Source organism: Pinus tabuliformis, chromosome X, assembly GCF_031772625.1.
Source record: "Pinus tabuliformis cultivar Carrire ecotype Pingquan chromosome X, CPIR1, whole genome shotgun sequence".
NCBI lineage: Eukaryota > Viridiplantae > Streptophyta > Pinopsida > Pinales > Pinaceae > Pinus > Pinus tabuliformis.
This window is the reverse complement of record NC_142308.1, coordinates 1,369,170,927-1,369,190,884: the sequence shown is the minus strand read 5'-3', so window position 1 is coordinate 1,369,190,884 and position 19,958 is coordinate 1,369,170,927.

Genomic DNA, 19,958 nt, shown 5'->3' with positions numbered 1-19,958 from the left:
TCGTACAATGCTATGTTTTCCTTATCATCTACATCTTGATGTCTTCCTTATTCTTATCCCACTTTCCTTTACTCTTCTCATTACTTTTCCAATCCTTCTTAGGCTAATATTTGGGCTTTGACTGCTCATAATAATGCTTTAGCTTCCCAACAATTTCATAAAATTATAAAGGCTGGTCATACTCAACCCAATCTTTGAATGGTAATGGAAACACACTGAAGAAACTTTAGACCTTAGTTTTCTCATCCTTGATATAATGCACATATCTCAACAACTCTAGAAACTTAGTTTTGTACTCCTCATCTATCATGGAACCCATATTCAACTCATAGAACTCCTTGGCCTTTACATCATAATATCTATAAAAAATTACTCCTTCCCCAAGAGTCTTTTAAAATCATGCCAACTAAGCTCCTCTACCCTAATGCCTCTGACATAATTCACATCTTTCCACCAGATATTTTCTTTTCTCTTTAGACTGAAGGTCACTATCTTGGCTTTCATACTCTCTGAGTAATCATGCAAGTTGAAGAACCTCTTGATCCCAAGCACCCATTCTTATGCATCTTTTGATTTCTTCACAACCCCCATGAAAGGTGGGAGGCTTGGATTTCTTGAACTCCTCTGGAAAATACTACTTCTCACTTCTCCTAAAAGGATGTTGGTGGTGTTGGTGATGATATCTCTAAGAAATGGAAGTAGAATAAAATCCATAAGTGTTAGCACACTTGTTAGGTGTATCCAAATTTCTAGTGCCTATGGTTGTATCATATCTTCCCAACCTATATCATGATTGATAACTGTTATGATATGCCCCATTAGGCTTTTTCTTCTATCCACGATTAGTCCTTAGTTGTCCTTGCTTCTGCAAATATGAAAGGATCTAAAGGACTACTGCATTAACTTCTGCTTACTTTTCTTAAGATCTAGAAAGACTTTCTTGTGCCTCAATCTACATTCTATTATCTGCCTTAAAACTTCTTCTTTATTCCTTCAAACTTCTAAGCATATATGCTAAATCAGGAGAGTACTCTTCTCCTTGCCACTCAACTGACTTATCCCATTCCATTGAAATCACATCTAGCCTATAAGGGGAGTCACCTAAGCTATATTCCACCATTATTCTCTTCATCTCTAATCTTCTATTTCCTACAATCATAACATGTTAGATAAACCAAATAGAAGTCATAACAAAATTAATACCTCAAGGAATCTCAGGGGAGGCTATTATATCTTTAAATTCAATCCATATTAGCATGATACATAATAATATCAAACATACCATGATGCATATACTATGACAAGTATGCATATATCGTGATTCATATAACAACCATTAACTGTCATTCCTTCATTACAAGCATATAAAATTGTATGAAAATATTTTTTTTACCCTGAGGTAGAGTGTTGCAACATGGCTCTGATACAAATCTATAATACATCTCTCCCATATTTAGCCACTTTTGCAAGCTTTCCAGGGTAAATATGATCTGAGTGTCACTATGATATTACTCGACCTACAAGCTCTAGTTGTGGATGTGGGGCCTACAATCCAAAAGTAAAATGACATCCCCTAGAGACTACAAATCACTCAGGAGTCTATCAACCACCCCAGATGATCAGTCCCTAAGCTGGAACTCTTTTTCACTAGATTTACACCCCAACTTCACCCTTGAAACACTATGCATGTCATTATGAGGTTCGAGCCCCACCTATAAGCCTATCTTCTAGCGGTTATGACCTAAATTCCTAAGTTCAAAGCATGTGGTCAGAAGATCTATGCCACCTTTTTAGGAAAGCTTCCAATCCACTTCCTAGAAGTACCTGTAACATTCTACAATAATGTTAATAAGGATAATAATTACAAAAAAATAAAACTTCAAACATATCTTCACCAATACATGCCTAATGGAAGATATACATTTCACCAAGAACATGATAACCATATAAGCTACAAGTCATGAATGCATATCTGATCATAAACTTTTGAACTTCATCTAAGAATCACCAAGAAGGCTCAATTCCCTCTCAAGCTAGCTGCAATAACACTTGTTAGCCCATACATTCATTAAGTATACAGTAACTTATCAAATCATGAGAGAGATCCATAGATAGAGCACATCATAAAACTATTCATATAACCAACATAAAACCAGAATATAAACTATGACAAATCGACCATAAGATAACCCTAATAACCAGTACAAGTTATCACAAATCATAATAGGAAAATAGCTAATATTAAAATATGAAAATGCCAAACAAGTCAATGATTTCCAAATACCACTCAACCATAGATTGGGTTGAACCAAATATCTCTTTCACCCAATCTCCCCTGTGTCATATTCTGAGCATGAATGTGGGATCATAATGGTTAAACAAAAACAAAATCATTCAAGGATTCTAAAGGACAAACCAACTCAACCCTCAAGCATAGTGATTTCACCTCTATGGCCTAGAAATCTCTAATATCAACCATATCAATCTACATCAATGTTTTCCAAGGCTCCAAGAACTAATTCTCAAGCCAAAACCTCCATATAATCCAATTTGTTTTAGGGATCTAAAGGATTTGTCCCAACTCGCAGGCTCCAGGGACTAGTAACACAATGCACAACCTCTAGTGAACTGAAGCTGGTCTAGGGCTCCAAAGAATTTGTTTCAACCCACAACCATAGGAAACCTGAGAACCAATTAGGAAACCAAATGGGTAACCCTATACACCATGGGTATCTAGGAAATGAAAAGGCAAGGTCGAAACCACTGTGAATCGAGGAAAATATGTATGTCAATGACAACATGTAACCAAGAAACCACATGCATATACAATGCATCCTAAAACTAGTAAGGAGACCACACATGCAATCTATTACCTACAATGTAAGCCTAATGTAGTTGATGATCCAATTGTCTCCTTTCACTTTCTTTCATTTCTTGCTTGCTTTTCCAAGTGCTTGTTCCTTCTCCTTCATTGATTTGAATCAAAATATGAGGAAAAGGATATCAATTGTTCCTTAGGTGCCTTTTTATCATTGATGTCTAGTCCCTTCTTTTACTTTCCCCATTTTCTTTCATTTCTTTCATTTTTCCTCTAATTTACCTTGCATGAAAATTTATATCTATTCACCTTATTTTTCTCATATTTTCCTTTATTTTTCATCATTAAATGTTATTTATTTCCTCTTTTCGTTTAACAATTCTTTTGCGAGTTTTCATTGCCATAAATAAACCACAAGTGATGCTCACTAAAGTGTTTTCCCTCCATTGAACTTGGAATACATGTCCCTTGAACCTGGTCTTATTTTATTTACTTGGAAAATCAACCAGGAGTTGTTTCAATACACTCTTATTTAGAGTTGTGTTCTACAAATTATTGTTTAGCTATGTTTTCTTGCTCATTTTGTATGCATATAATTATTTTCTTACATTCATTGAAAATTACAATTCTAACACCTGTATAACTGTATATATTTTATCAATAGCCACTAAATCTCTCTTCTTTACACCGCTGCTCAAATTTGATCATACGTTTGATTTCCCATAATATTTTAATTTGATAAATTTCCATCTAAGCCAAAAAGTAAGTATCTTATAAGAAAAATTAATAAAATGAAATAATAATAGGCCTCTGGCTTATGAGTATTATGGGCCTTTCCAATGGAAAATATATAAGGTATTGAATACAACTAACATTATATGCATTCATAAGTTTTACAAAGAATACATAACTTATAAGAACCATCTTCCTGTATAATTCTTATGTCAACCGACATATAATTCTACAATGTATAGATTTTCTATTCGATGTTTATTTACGTGGTTTAACATCAAGGTACATGGAAATCATACTTATTTCGGAGTCTCGCAATAACCCATGCATTCCTACCATTTCAATGATTTGATTTACTTTTACCATGTTCTAATAGCATATCCAAAATATATACCCTCATTATTAAGATTATGTTTGGCGCTATTGATTTTCTAAGTGCAATAGAGACTCGCATAATATTTATAGAAAACGAATAATTACTTTTGATCTTGATCTGATTGTAAATTACTCTAATATATCATTCAACAATTATACTTCATAAATTGAATGATAGAAGAACAATACAATTGCATAGATCACAATGCACAAATAGAAGACAATATTTACGCTGGGAAAACCCACCAAAGGGGGAACCCAACGACATTTCTCAAAAGAGAAATTATTTTGTTCAACAAGAGACATAGCTACACCTATCATCAAACCTAGTCAACAACTCCAAGTCAAGTCTCCAAACATGATCTAGCACTTCACTCTTCCTCATTTGACTTAGAATTTCAACCCTGCTGTAACTTCCAAAATCTCATTGTTTTGGCCACTAGAAACTACCCATAAATTTCTCCCCCTATAATAGAAACTACCCGGAATTATGTGAATTGAAAAGAGAGAGATTCTATCGATAGGTGCGCACTTGAGAGATAGAGATAGAGAGAGAGAGAGAGAGAGAGAGAGAGAGAGAGAGAGAGAGATAGAAATATCAAATTCATCCCTCTTTCCATCCTCATTTTCCTTCTTGAAATTTTCTAGGACGCCCAAAAACTATTTTCTGGAGAGAGTGTGAATTGGTGGTGTAAGAATGAGCTTGATCTATGTCTTTATAGTGATCTACTGGGTTAAACGAGTGTGTCATTTCGTCGGGCTCACATGAATTGGAGGCAGTTGACTTGACTAACTTGGAGCTAAAAAGTTTAAGTTCAAAATTCATTTTTTCTTTGTTGTTAAAACTCCCAATGGGAATTTGACTAAAAACATATTTTCTTTTGACTCTATCATTTATATATGCTTGACAATAATAAATATAAATACATGAAGATTCATGTTTCCAAACATACATTATGGATACTGATGAAAATTACAAAATTCAACAATCTGTCTTAACTAGGGAGGTATTCACAATGAATGTCATAGATGTTCATAAGTTGACAAATTTATCTAAGAAAAGGTTACCTCAAATCATCGACATCATCATGTATCAATAACATCCACTAGTGGCCATATATTGGGTGCTATCTAACCCATGGAATATCATCAACATATCACAACTCATTCCTCTAGAGTGATTATTTGTTAAACCTGAAGGCCTCTCACTACACCAAAATGCTTTGACACTAACTCAACTAGTAATCACTCATTCACCCTTTCTAGTAAGTACTCTGGGAAAATACCTCATGCAACCCCTGCTTTCTTAGAGATAGGCTCTACATGGTGAAAATACTTTAATACACCATTCCATAAAGTGTGATTAGGTCAAAATATTGAAATACCTCACTACACCCTTCCATGTTGTGTGATCGAGTCCAAATAATTAATGACTTCACTAGACCCTTTCCTGGTGTGTGATGAGGTCCAGACCTTACTAAACCCTTCATGGTGAGTAATCACATCTCCTCACTAAGAGGTATTCGTGCATCCATACCTGATGACCACTCTGGACCTCTTAGACCGTTCTCTATATCGAGAGAATATTCAGCCAAGCTAGTATCAAATCAACACTCCCTCTCAACTAGAGGGGTAATATCTAAAAGCTCCAGCTTGCCTCTAAATTACAAGAATTTCTTGGGAAATGGCTTCACGAGAAAATCATTTGTCTACTTATTAGTGAATATGTACTCGATTGTTATCATTCTCCTCTATACCATGTCAAACATGTAGTGGTACTTTATCTCAATATGCTTCAACCTATCATAGTACACGTGATTCTCTAAAAGCTTCACACAACTTTTATTATCTAGTATACCACCATCAGTTCCAACTCTTTGTTGAAAAATCCCGCAAATAAAATTCAAAGCCACACTACTTATCTACATTCTTTGTTGGCTATAATGTATTCTAATTTTGTAGTACAAAGTGTGCCAAATACATTCTTCCTTCTCATTCAATATATCATAGGTGAGGGAAAATCGAATCGTATCCCTAAAGTGCTATTATTGTCATCGAAACTCACTACTGAGTCAACATATGCATATCCCTGAAGTTGTACATCCTTGTTTGCAACATATCTCAAGCCATAGTTTATAATACCATGTAGATATCTCAAATGTGCTTTGTCGCAATCCAATGCTCAGGTCCAGGATCCACCTAGAAATGGCTCGATGTCTTCATTGCAAAGAAAATTTCCAATGTAGTGTTAAACAAATCCATTAATATAATAACCAATCATCAATACATAGATAAAAGTACTATATTGGATTCAAAACCTGTTAACTTTTTCAATTTAGTCATCATGGGAGTAGCGATGGATTTACATTCCATCCTTCCATACTTCTAAAGAATATCAATAACATACTTTCCCTGATGAAGGAAGACTTCACAATGTTTCTACCATACTTCCATTCCCAAGTAATAATGCATCAATCTAATATCCTTCATATAAAAATTGAGAATAAAACTAATTCTTGCACTGAGCAATAAGAATATCAACACCTGTAAGAAATCAATCATCAACGTATAGAAATAGGATCATAGGGGCATTCTTCAGAACCTTAAAATAGAGGTTTTGATTGGCATCACTCTTGATAAATCCCAATTTCATCAGGAAGCTGTCAATATGAGAATACTAAGCTCTTGGAGCTTTCCTGATTCCATACAAATCCTTCATCAACTTGTAGACATGAGATTCCTTTCCATGCACCTCAAACCCTTGAGGATGCTCTGTGACACCTCCTCCTTAATTACACCATTGAGTAAAGCAGCCTTTACATCAATTTTATGTAAACTTCATCCCAATGAAGTAGTAAGAGAAAAATAGGTCAAATATAGGTGTACATAAACACTACAGAAAAGGTCCCATTATAATATTCTCCCTCTTTCTAGGAGTACCCTCGAGCCACCAATCATGCCTTGTATTTTTCAATACTTCCATTTAAAACATGCATGATCTTCTATATCCACCTGGAAGTCACCACTAACTTCCCTTCCACCTGAGACACAATTTCCAATACATTATTATTCATGATGGATTGGTATTTTTCATTCATGGACTCCCTCCAAACTTTCTCAGTAGTTTCTTCTTCAAAAGTGGAAGGCTCAACATCAATAAGGTTAGTCATAAGAGATGAATAGCTATAAAATATTTTATAGTTCTTAATTTCTCTAGATGTGCCATCAAGAGTTGCATGTCCTTCTCCTTCTTCAAATGTAGATATAAGCCATGCTACTCTCTTTCTAATCTTTGGGATAAAAACTAGTGCCATTGGCTTAAAAGGCCCTTTTGGCTCTTTTGGATATTCTTTAGAACTCAAATTCTCTTCCTTCAAAGCCTCCTACTTTACTTAGTTATAGGAATCCATGGAGACTTCCTTAGATTTCCAATATGGAAATTTATCACCAAAATGACATCCTAGTTAACCCCAATATGTCGCTACTCTTTATTGTATATTCTATAGGCCTTCGGTGATTCACTGTAACCAACATAAATGCTTTTATTTCTTGAAGGTTCAATATTTTTTCTCTTATCCTTAGGAATATGAATGTAGACAAGGAAAACAAATATTCGCATATGTCCAACCTTCTCTTTTCATCTACGAAATGCTTCTTTAGAATCCATATCTTCCTTAATTTGATGAGGAGTTATATTTTTAATATATATATTTTTCAGTGATGCTTCTCCCCATAATAACATCATAAATCTTGATCATGCATCATATCCTTGACAAATTCTTTAATCAACATGTTCTTTTTTTCTACCACACCATTCTCTTTTGGAATGTAGGGAACAATAAGCTCGCTCTACATCCCAACATTCTTAAAGAATGAAACAAGTTCCTTTGGGGTGTGATCTCCTCCATTTCCATATCTAAAAATCTTAATCTTCTTACCTATCAAGTTTTCCTTCAGCTTTAAATTCGTCAACCTTAGTGAAGACTTCATCCTTGGTATTCATGAGATAGATCCACATCTTTCTATAGAAATCATAAATAATTGTCACATAGTATAATGAAAACCCAAGTGATCTTATAGTCATCAAACCACATGCATTAGAGTGAATCAAATCTAAAACTTCTTTAGATCTATTGTCACTACCTGGAAATGGTTTCTTTAGATTCTTTCCAAGAGAACAACCTTTGAAAATACCTTCAAGATCTATCTACAATTCAGAGGTGCATGAAATTATTTGACTCGTTTTAGGTAATTCTATACAATGAAGATGATCATATCTTCTACAATTTCTCTAACTTGGATAGATTTCATCACATATTAGGGCTTGAGTTGGTTGAATCATGGGACTATACAACCTTCCTTCATGAATTCCAATAACCCTAGTGTCATTTATAATAGATCCCTTGGACCATACAAGTACTTTTGTATCCACATAATCTACTATGTATCCTTTATATTGTAAACATGAAATAGAGATTAAATTCTTTTTCAAACCTCATACATATAGAAAATTACTTATATGTACATTGTTACCAGATTCCAACTCAATGGATGTGTTTCCAACTCCTTTGACTGCAAATTTGTGCTTGTCGCCAACCTTTACTCTTTGGGATAGTCTCTTCTCCATTATGCTAGTAATATTTCCATGATATCATGTCTTGATGCACCACTATCCACTATCTAGGTATCACCATCATGTACAACAAAACTGGTTACAGCCAAAAAGTAAAAGAAATGTTTGTCATGTCTCAGTATATTTGGATGCTCATCTTCAACATTAGTTATAGAAGCATGTTGTTTTCCCTTTCTAATTTTTTCATTAGCCATGTTAAGTTAATAACTTTTAAAATATCTAAATTTATTAGAACCATAAAATTGGATCTTTGACCTATCCTTCTTCTTTTGTGGAGGAATTTATCCTCTTCCTAACTTCTTGTGTTGAGGTCCAAAATTCTTCTCCCCTTTATTCTAGAAACGACTTGCAAGTGCTTGAGAAGCTCCTTCCCTTTTATATCATGACATAAGCCTTGATTATTCTTGAGCACAAGAGACCCACAATTCTTCAAAAAATGGAGTTTCCTTAGTGCTACTTATACATGTGGCAAATGCATCCCATGAGCTAGGTAGACGATTGAGTGTTGTAATAAAATTCTCTTGATTAGAAAAAAAATTATATAATTGCTTGAACTTGTTTTTTTAATTTTAAAATCGTTGTGAAATATGAAGCTACTATTTCATCATTTTTCATTTATACATCATGAAGTTCACTCTTTAGGCTCATGGCTTGACCATCATTCTTGATAGTAAATAGATTAGATATGGAAGCATACATCTTATAGGATATATCATGTTTTGAAATATATGGGATTGGATGATCTCTAATGGATACTGAAATGAGACTAATACAAGTGATTTCATCCTCCTTAAATTTCTACTTTCCTCCAACATCTACTAGTTCTAGAAAATTTCTTGTCACAATTTCCAAAACTTTGTTCTATGTAAGGATAATATCAATCCTAAGCTTCCAAGCTCTAAAGTTTGAGGCTCCTTCCAACTTGTTATCATATTGCATAGAAGAAGCCATGGATTCAAATCAAGAAGAAATTAAATAATATCTCAATGTAGGATTTCTTCAAAGGTGATCTCAATGTTCTTTCCCTCATGGAACCTCTACTACCATGCTGATTTTCTAAGTGCAATAGAGACTGGAAAAATATTTACGATAAACTAATAATTACTTTTGATGTTGATCTTATTTTAAATTATTTAAATATATCATTCAATAATTTTACATAAGAAATTCAACCAAACAATAAAATTATAATAGTAGATATCAAAATGCACAAAGAGAAGACAAGATTTACACAGGGAAAACCCACCAAGTGGAAGAAACCAACAAGCATTGCAATAGAGAAATTATGAAGTTTAACAAGAGACACACCTAGAACTATATCCAAAACTATTCAACACATCCGAGACAACTCTCCCAACATGATCTAGCTCTTCGCTCTACCTAATTTGACCAAGAATTTTGGCCCTCCTGCAATTGCCATAATCCCTTAATTTTGTACTGTAGCAATTACGCAGAAATTAAGGCCCCTGCAACCAATATTTCCAAAAAATATATGAATTATCGAGAGAGTTAATCCACATGTGTGATCCTGATATAGAGAGACAAATAAATCAAATTCATCCTTCTTTTCATCATCTTTTTCCTTCTAGATGTTCGTTGGGATTCCCATAAACTATCTTCTTGAGAGAGTGTGAATTGGTCGTGGAAGAATGATGTTGAGCTCCCTTTATATAGTTATATGTTGGGTTGAATGGGTGTATCGTTTTCTTGGTATTATTTGAATTGGAGGAAAGTCGACTTGAAAAACTTGAAGCCAAAAATTGCAATTTCAAAACTCAAATTTTCTTCTTTTAAAAGTTGGAATGGGAATATGACTAAAGATATGTTTTTATTTTGAATATATATTTTAAATATTATTTACAATAATTAATATAAATACATCGATTGGCCATATATATATTATGAATACTGACCATTGTTACAAAATTCAAAAGGCACCACATAAATACAACATATATTCTATACTACATTCAATACTAGACTCTGTCTCTTGCTTAAACTGCATGTAATAGCATTCGTTATAATATATTCTATACTTTTCACTACACCATAGTTTAGAGTATTCAATTCATAACCAATATTTGCAATAAGTGTAATTTTATATCCTCCTGAAATTGTAAGAGAAAATCATGGATTTGTACTTATATTCAAATATTTCTAAGCTTAAAATTTTCAAACTACAGTGGAGACTAACATTACCTTTAAAACACAACCATCTACTTATCTGAATAATATAGGCTACCTTTTAAATTCTATGGGAAAGGCCATGTTCCACCCAACCATCAAGTTGTGCTCTTAGCAACTCCCCCTAAGCTCAAAGTTATTCCTTCCCGACAAAATTTTAGTAGCATCCTACTTTTAAGGTCTTCCCACCTTTTAATTTAACTAGGTTTTATTTTCCATTAGGAAAAGAATTTAGTTTCTTCCTTATTAAGCATGAATTTATCTCCAAAACTTCTTAACCTTAGAATAACATCTCTCTCCATTTATGTTTATCCTTATATCCCTACCGACCATAACGTTTCTCTCTAGTTATGTTGTTTCTCGCTGGTAAACATTCTCCCTGAAATATTGGATAATTGAGGAAGGTTACAATGAAGACCATTGTCACTTTCCTATTTTCAATATACAACATAGAATTAAACACTTAATAGTTTAGTGGCAAAAATAGAAGCTCATAATACTCACATGTTGTTTCCCATAATATTTCCAAGAGAAAATGAGAATTTATTTATCATGATAAAAATTATTTACATAAATCAATTAAATTTAGTCTTGGCCCCACAACCTAAAGTTTCGCTTCAATATTTACAAATAAATGTAAAATAATAATGTCTACAAAAATCAATTGCACTAAGGGTATTACATCTTCCCCCCTTATATCAAACAACACCCTCGAGATTTACACTACCTTAATCACTTTAGAAAAAGTGAAGCAAAATCCTTCTCGCATTTCTCTTCCATTTTCTAGATAGCCTCGTAAATGTTGAAGTGCTTCCTCTATACTTTAACATAGGTATTTACTTGGTTCTTGAGTGAATTTTACCTCCTGTTTAAAATTTGAATTCAAATCTAGCATGACCTCATCCATTATAAGTAGATGCTATCAATTTTCATTCACGCACACCAGAAGGGTTTGAAACATAAGTGTAAGAACATGACCAATATTATTTAACATAAATATGTCACTTTACACCCTTTCCCAATGGATATTCCATGTGGCATGGGATCCATTAAATGGCCTCACTATGTAATTCAAAACATGGAACATACCAGTTCCATTTTTATACCATTCACACGACGACCATAATATTTTTAAAGGTTAATTACTTAGCTTTCTATTATGATGTCTCTCAACTAATGATATATCATCCTAGAAAAAATCATTATTCTTTTATTCTGATTTCTTGTCCCTCCCACATTCATACTATATATACAGTGATGTAACAACCATTTAAAATTCTATATAAAGTAATTTGTCCTATAATTTAATGTTGCAAGGCTTCTCTCTCTCTCTCTCTCTATGTATATGCATATATATATATATATATATATATATATATATATATATATATATATATATATATATATATATATATATAGAGAGAGAGAGAGAGAGAGAGAGAGAGAGAGAGAGATATATATATATAGATATATGTATATATATATCACTAAAGTTTAGGACATCTTCTATGCCATTTTCGATGGTTTTTACATTGTTGTATATTATCTCCAAGTAGACTTATCGATGACCATATTACTTCTTTTGTCACTTTCTTTTTCCCCTTACCCCAATTTATTTCACGCATAAGGTTGCTTGAGGCCTTGCACTTCTGTTTGGGTTTCTTATCTAGCTTTGCTTCTAGAGCTCCTTTTCATCCTATTCTATCATCCAACACACCACCAATACCAAATCGTAGAATAAAGAAAGAAGGAAACAATTAAAACCAAAAGAGAAACAAAAGCTAAAAATAAATAGCAACATGGACATGCTCAACTTCAACAACAAAAGTAAGAACATAATTGTAACAACAAATATATGAAAAACATCCCCCCAAACCTCATCCATTAATTCCGATTAAACTCACTCGCTTGAGTTCCCATTTCATTCTACATTATAGGTTGTTAGTTAGCATGTCTAGAGTTTGCATACACTTTTAATTCATGCAATAATCATGATATCATGCCCCATTGAACTCCCGTGCATATATGTTGTCTCAACACACATTTTCTTTGTACAAATTCCATGTATATTAAAACTACTTGTGTAATATGATAAAACAAAAGACTTGAATCTACTTTAGTCATTAGTGGAAACAATTAATAAATTGAGAAATCATGAAGCATACAAGAGAAATAATTCAATCAACGCATTACCCAATCCTTTCCTAGGGAAATCCACAACTAAAAGCCCTTGCTTCCTATATATTGCATTAGTCAAAAAATATGAGAAGATCGCAATTCCTTTCTCTAGCCCGAGAAACCTCTGCAGTATCTCTATCTATCTCACAACTTCCTCGAATAGACTAGGCCAATACTTAAACAAATTTTGGCTTGTCTAGGTACCTATTTCCTTGAAATGTTTCATTGTGAATCAGCCCCCTATTAATTAGGTAAGTTCCTCAATATGAATACTTCAATCCTCATAGGCCTTCCTCTGACTGCATGCACCACTTATACATTTTGGATGATTACACAAATGATAGTACAAGTCCCTTGAACTTGCATCCCAATTGGGTAACTCCTAGATCTGACATGCATGAGTGATTTATGAGTGAATAATTAGTTAACTAGTTGAACACATGAAGAAACACCCCATTGTCTGACCTCCTACTAGTTCCTCTATAAGTTGGAACTAGTTTAACTGAATTTAACTCAGTTAAACCAAATTAATTAATTACAACTCAAAATAAACTCAATTAGGGATCCTATAAAGTAGGAAACACTCTACATGACATAAGTTAGACCCTCAACTCAAATTGATTGAGGAAACTAAGCAGAACTAACTTAGTTACCTCATAGAATTTGTCTTGTGATGTGGAATTACAATTTTATTCCTAATTTAATTCAACGAAAAAATTAATTTAGGAATTCCTTGTTCCATTTTCAATGCTCCCTCTCAAAAAGAAAGGGATTCACATCTACCTTGATCCACCACCTTTGGAATGTACTACAAGAAACAATTCTAACTATTGTTGTTGCTACTGCAACATCTACAATTGAAAAGCATCCAAAAAAATTAAAAAATAATGATTGAATGAATATGTAACTATCTACTCAGAGAATAGTGTTGTTGTTGACTATACTATAGAGTATTCCTCCTCTGATTTCTACACTACTCTACACTCCTTGATATCTCTCTGACATTGATCCTCCTACTACTCAATACTAAGGCCCTTGTAGCAAGGTAATGATGTATGAGACAAAAACACCTCAATGAACCGTACCCAAATATTTGTAACTCTTGTGAATATGGATGCTCCAAAACTTGTTGAGGCTACTTCTGGGGTTCCATTTTGAGAGGTAAATTATGCTCCCTATCAATCACCAAGTCTCTAACCTTTTCCTTACTCCTCAACACTTTGCATGCATATTCAACCTGAAGTGATATAGGTTCTTGACTTGTACATGAACCTTCTTCACTTGTATCATGGTGATGTGTCTAAGGAAAAAATTTCTTTGCTAAATATTACAGTGTATCCATGGTATTTGAATACTACAATAGAAATAAGGTCTTCTTTAGGCCTGGTATATACATCACATCCTTGAGTTAGAGAGGGGAGCCATACTCACTTTGAAAAGTAATTGTACAGATATCGATCGTGCGATACCTCCTTTCATGTCCAAACTCAACGTTTTGTTTGAGGTATTTCTCCTCTAAGTCACTAAAGATACCTCTATTCCCTGCCATATGGAATGAGGCACCAATGTCAATATACCACATACTTCCCATTACTGTTATTTACTGTCCTTGCAATGAGAATAAAATCAAGCTCAAATTGTGAAGCTACAGCTTCACCTCCAGCTGCTACTACAGGCTCCTTGTTTTCCTTCTTATGTGGACATTTCGTGGCATAGTGCCTGGATTTATGACAATGAAAGTAATTAATGTTATAGAAGTCTTTCATCTTGCCCTCATCATCTTGGGACGTCTTTCCCTTGTCTTTCTTTCATATGCTGACTAATTCAAATTCCTCTTCCACTTCTTTGGATAAGGTCCCATCTCGATTGTCCCACCTTATCTCTCCTTTTACCAAGTCAAATGATAAATTCTCCCACTTTGGTAGATGCTCCCTCCTATTTACTAAATCCTATTAACTATTTTAGCTCTTGGGAAGGTCTACAAGTGCTAGGATGATAAGATCATCTTCAAAGACTATAATAGAAATGCTCCCAACCTCATCCCGACTGTTATGCCATTTTACTCACTATTTAATTGACTAAATCACAACCATTTAATTATCAACTAGTATAGGCCTGTTTATTTCAAAGGTGTGTGAACTATCTATGCCAATGCATAACAGTCGAGGATAGAAATAAAGTATATAAAAAAATGTCATTGAACCAATGAAAGAAATTAAACTCTCATGCAAAAATCAAAATAATTCTACAGGAACGAAATCACACTCCATGTTTGATCAAGAAAAGGGTGCGCCACACACCATATCAATGACTAAACCAGTTGATCAAATATTACATCTTAAATCAATCATGTGTAACAACATATCATAAATATGAAAAACAAAATTAAATGTTCTCTGTGAATTACATAGCAACATCAATAACTTCACACATACGAGAAATAAATAATTAATCTACAACTACAACTACTACTACAATCCCTGCTAAAGAAGAGGTCCCTTCATCCCTAGCAGGGCGCAGGGATGAAATACGAACTAGTTAAAGTTTCAATGCAAAATCTATAAAAGAATCATCAATGATGCTCTTGTATTAAAATAGCCGTGAGTTACAGAATCAAAATGATGATATTATCTCGTGTTTCCTTCCTATTCCCTTCCATGGAACTAAATTCTTTTGTAAAGTTTACATGCCCAAAATAGGGAACATATTAGTCATGAGAATCTCACGATTCTCATACTGATTAAATTTACATCATTTCCTAAAATCATAACCTCCTAGATTCCTTAACCACCCAAAAATAATCCATGCTTCACGATAGTTGTCTTGTGGAATAGTACCCATGGTCTTTGACAGTTATCGTGTAACAACATCTCATGATGTAACAACAACTTGAGGTGTAACACCAATGCTCTCTAACAACAACTTGAGGTGTAACGCCAACGCTCTCTGACAACAACTTGCGGTGTAACAGTAATGGTATATAACAACAAATACTCAAAGAATATTTTTGAATTAACAACACACTTGTCCAACCCTTCGCCTTGAACTCATGGGCAACACCTGAAATAAAAAGTGCCTGAGAACCCCTTCCACACTTACCCTGGTTGGCAATGAAAACGATATCACTTCATTCATATTTAACAAAAATTGAAAAATAATGTCACGACAAGAGTTGCTTCTTATAGCCAGGAAAGTGATCATTAGGATGTAAATCTTGCAGGTTCAAAGGTAAAATAGTCAAAAATTGGGGAAAGAGGTATCTAAAGTATGCACAAAAGTTGCACTGGAAATTCCCCCTCAACTAAAGAAATTTCATGTGCTTAGGAAAAATCCTCAGATACCACTAGTGTACTTCTGATGTAGATAAGTCATGTTGTAAGAATCGACAATATCCTCATCAACGGACTGTAGCCCTAAGTGGCCATCAAATAATGCAACTAGGATTCGTCTGCATAGTCACACAACTGATAAAGGGGCTGGTACTCTTCCACTAGCAGCCAAATCAAAGGATATTTAAACTTGATTCCTGTCCAGAAGGCTCCCGATGGTTTAACAATTTGAGCATACTCTAGAACCCATGCAACAACGACCATGAAACTTTGAAACCCAAAAGGGTCACCCTCCTATAGACCTGCACTATTGATCTTTGTGCGTTTAAGGCACCCAGTTAGTGATTTATTCTTCAGCTACACAAAAAGGTTAAGACAGAACCCCATGATTCACCTTATGTAGATAATTTATTTCTCTCTCACGTTCGAAGTACTAAGAAATATCTTAAAATCATGCCTAAACTCTATAGCCATACCTGGTTCTGTCATTATCCATAATGTTTCTTTCCCTTCGTTGGTGTCTACTGACTTCATGGATAGGTGCCATTCTATTTGATCTCATGAAAGAAATAAAATAGCACAAATATAAGTCCCCCATAGAGGACAAAATTCTCGCAACCATATGAAAAATAACATGTTCACAAATTATATTATGAAGAAACAACTCGCATGGTAAGATTTGGTTATTAAAATCGCAAGCACGAAAAACATCTGAAAAAGTTTAGTTAGAATTACCCAAATATGGTCTATTTTCATAGATCATGTTTGGTCAATTTAGTATGTCCTAAATTGCTATATAAATTGTCAATCCGGGAGTCGTAAACTGCTGAAGTGAAGTGCATTGTATGTGCAAGATAACCGATTTCTTAATTCTTTGTCGTTTGTGATTTTTGGTTTGTTTTTGGGTTTATCTTTTGTTGATTCCCTAATGTGAGATGGCAAGAGTCAAGTATGGATATAAGTGTTCAAGGCAATGGTGACCTCTAAAATAATTTCCAAACTTCAAAATTCTCAAAAAGGTTTTAAAACTTGCAGTGATGAAATCAATTCCTAAAAGAAAATAAAAATGTACCAAACAGTGAGCTAGTGACAATGAAGCCCAGTATCCTTGCTGCTGTATAAAAAGAGAAAAAAACTGAACTTAAAGCAATTCAAAAACTGTAACAAAGTAAACTAAATCATACTACTTCAACTCATATTCTGACCCCTCACCAGTAGTCTCGCTCTAGCTATAGGAGGTAATCATAAACAAATTGAGTAATCTGATATCTAAATTGCATAAAATGAAACTAAGATCAAACTATGCATTCATACTTCAATCCCTCACCAGTAGTCTCGCTCTGGCTATAGGAGGTAACTGAAAATGACATGAGTAATCTAATCACTAACTTGCAGAAAAGTAAACTAAATCATATCACATCAACTCATATTCTGACCCCTCACCAGTAGTCTCGCTCTGGCTATAGGAGGTAATCATAAACAAATTGAGTAATCTGATTTCCAAATTGCATAAAACTAAATGAGCAAAACAAAACTGAAATAAATAAACATTGCTGGAATTAGAACTCAGAAAATAAATCAGCAGAAGGACAAGATGGTTTCATGTCATTAGTCATTAAAAAGCTATGTGAAATTTCTCGAGCTGTCTACAAGAACCTGAAAGAAAAACATTGATCAGTTAACAATCATGAGAAAGCATAAAAGAAAATATGGACAGCAGTTAACATGAATATCAAAAACAGTATAATATATACAAACAAACGATTATGGAAACAGTAACATAATGGAAGAAAGCAAGAAACTATACAGTAGTTACAGAGCCTTGGTGTACAGGGGCCCTCTGCAACCTCGGCCAATCAGCAATCAGTCACAAATTGAACTTAAGAACACTGTCTTCTCATATATTAAAATGCAGTCATAAGATAAAGATAGAGCATGACACAGTGGGCTCGTAAAACAGTCAAAATTACATATATCAAGCTAACTAACAAGCGTATGATAACGCGTTATTTATAACTGAGGATGCTACAACTACTTCCTAAATTCTGCGCTGATAAACAGACACGTGAATAACTACGTCCAAATATCTAGCAATATGGTAGCCGTGACAATTAAATCCAAGGAGTGGTGGCTGTTGGATTTGGGTTCACAAAACAGTCCACAGGTGTTAGCACACCTCCTGAGTTTGAGAAATTTTCCATGCAAGTCGTCACGTGGTGAAAAACAAAGTCCTGCCACCACAAAACTCTTAGGTTGACCACTGCTCTGACTATCCTTGACCATGGCCTTTTGTGAGTGATTCGGCTGAACCAAGGGGACAGGTTCCATGTACATGTCATTTGCAGCTTGCCCATGTGGCTGGATTCTCCAGTAGACACCCGTAACATAGACTTCAACAAAATGGCTGTGAAAAGTTAAGTTGGCTGCGAAAACTGACAAGATTTTGCAGCTGACTGAGCAAAAATCTAAATCAAATAGCAGTCACAAGACATAGTTAGGAAACTATTTTGTAAGCTCTTTTAAAACTAATATGCAATGATTTTATAGCTTGGTGGTTCAAGTAACCGGAAAAGAAGGCTAAAAGGGTGTATAGGGAAGATGTAAGTTTGGGACTCAACATACCCCCACTGTGAAGGTGTTGCATGTCCTAATGCAACCAAAATTTTAGTCATTCCCCTTTAATCCATATGTTCTGAAGCCTCTGCTAGTACATCCAGTCCTCTTCTCTTCTTTCTTGGTGCTACCACCATCCTGGGTTTCCTTATCAAACATCTGAATTTGAGATTGATTAATTCCCTGCTCAACTTTCTGCACTTTTTCTTTAGTTTCTTGTTCTTCTTCTACCATAGACCCAAATGTAGCATAGTATTATCATGAATGATTTTTTCCACTTTGCTCTACTCCTTTAGTGCTTCATTTTCTTGTTTAATATGCCTGTTTAGAACCTCTAATTCAAACACTTCTTGTTTTAAGGATTGGACTTGTGCATCTTGTGTCGTGTGGGGCAGAGTGGACAATGTACTCGGGCCTGCAGCTGTCTTTTCTAAAGATTTGAGGTAATCATACACCTCCTGCTGACTTGGATCTATTTCGGGTGTTTTTCTTGGACTGACTTCAAAGTCTTGTTGAGGAGGAGGACTGCTTTCTAATTCCGGCCGAGAGGGACTTACATCAACATCTGGAGGACTAGTTTCAACATTTGACTGAGGATGAGGTGGACTACGGCCAGCTGGGGGTTTTTCGGGTGTTTCCCCACCCAAGTCGATGAAGTGGGGTCCTTTTACTTGTGTTTTCCTCCCCTTTCCTCTAAGCCTGCTGCTTCTTCTTAAATACTGTGGGCTAGTACTCCCTTCTTCCATGCTCTGTTTTCCTTTTTCCTTCTTCTTGGCTGTAGCAGCTTGTTTTTGAAGATGCACTAGTCTCTCAGACAATGTTTGATGGTCTTCCTCTATAGATGGCTCTGGTGATTGGTAGACTTCTTCTATGTTCCTTTTTCCTTTCAATTTCCTCTGTTTTCTATCCTTAGTTCTTTCCTCCTTTTCTTTTTGACCAACTTCTTTAGTTTTGCTAACAGGGGAGTCTTGGATTATGGCACTCTTTTCTTTTCTCCTACTCCTTCTCGGTGTCTTTGGTGTACTGCTTTCAGGTGCCTCAGATGGCTCTTGAAAGTAATTTCTTAGTAAGAACCGTTCCCGGGTATCTTTGTTCT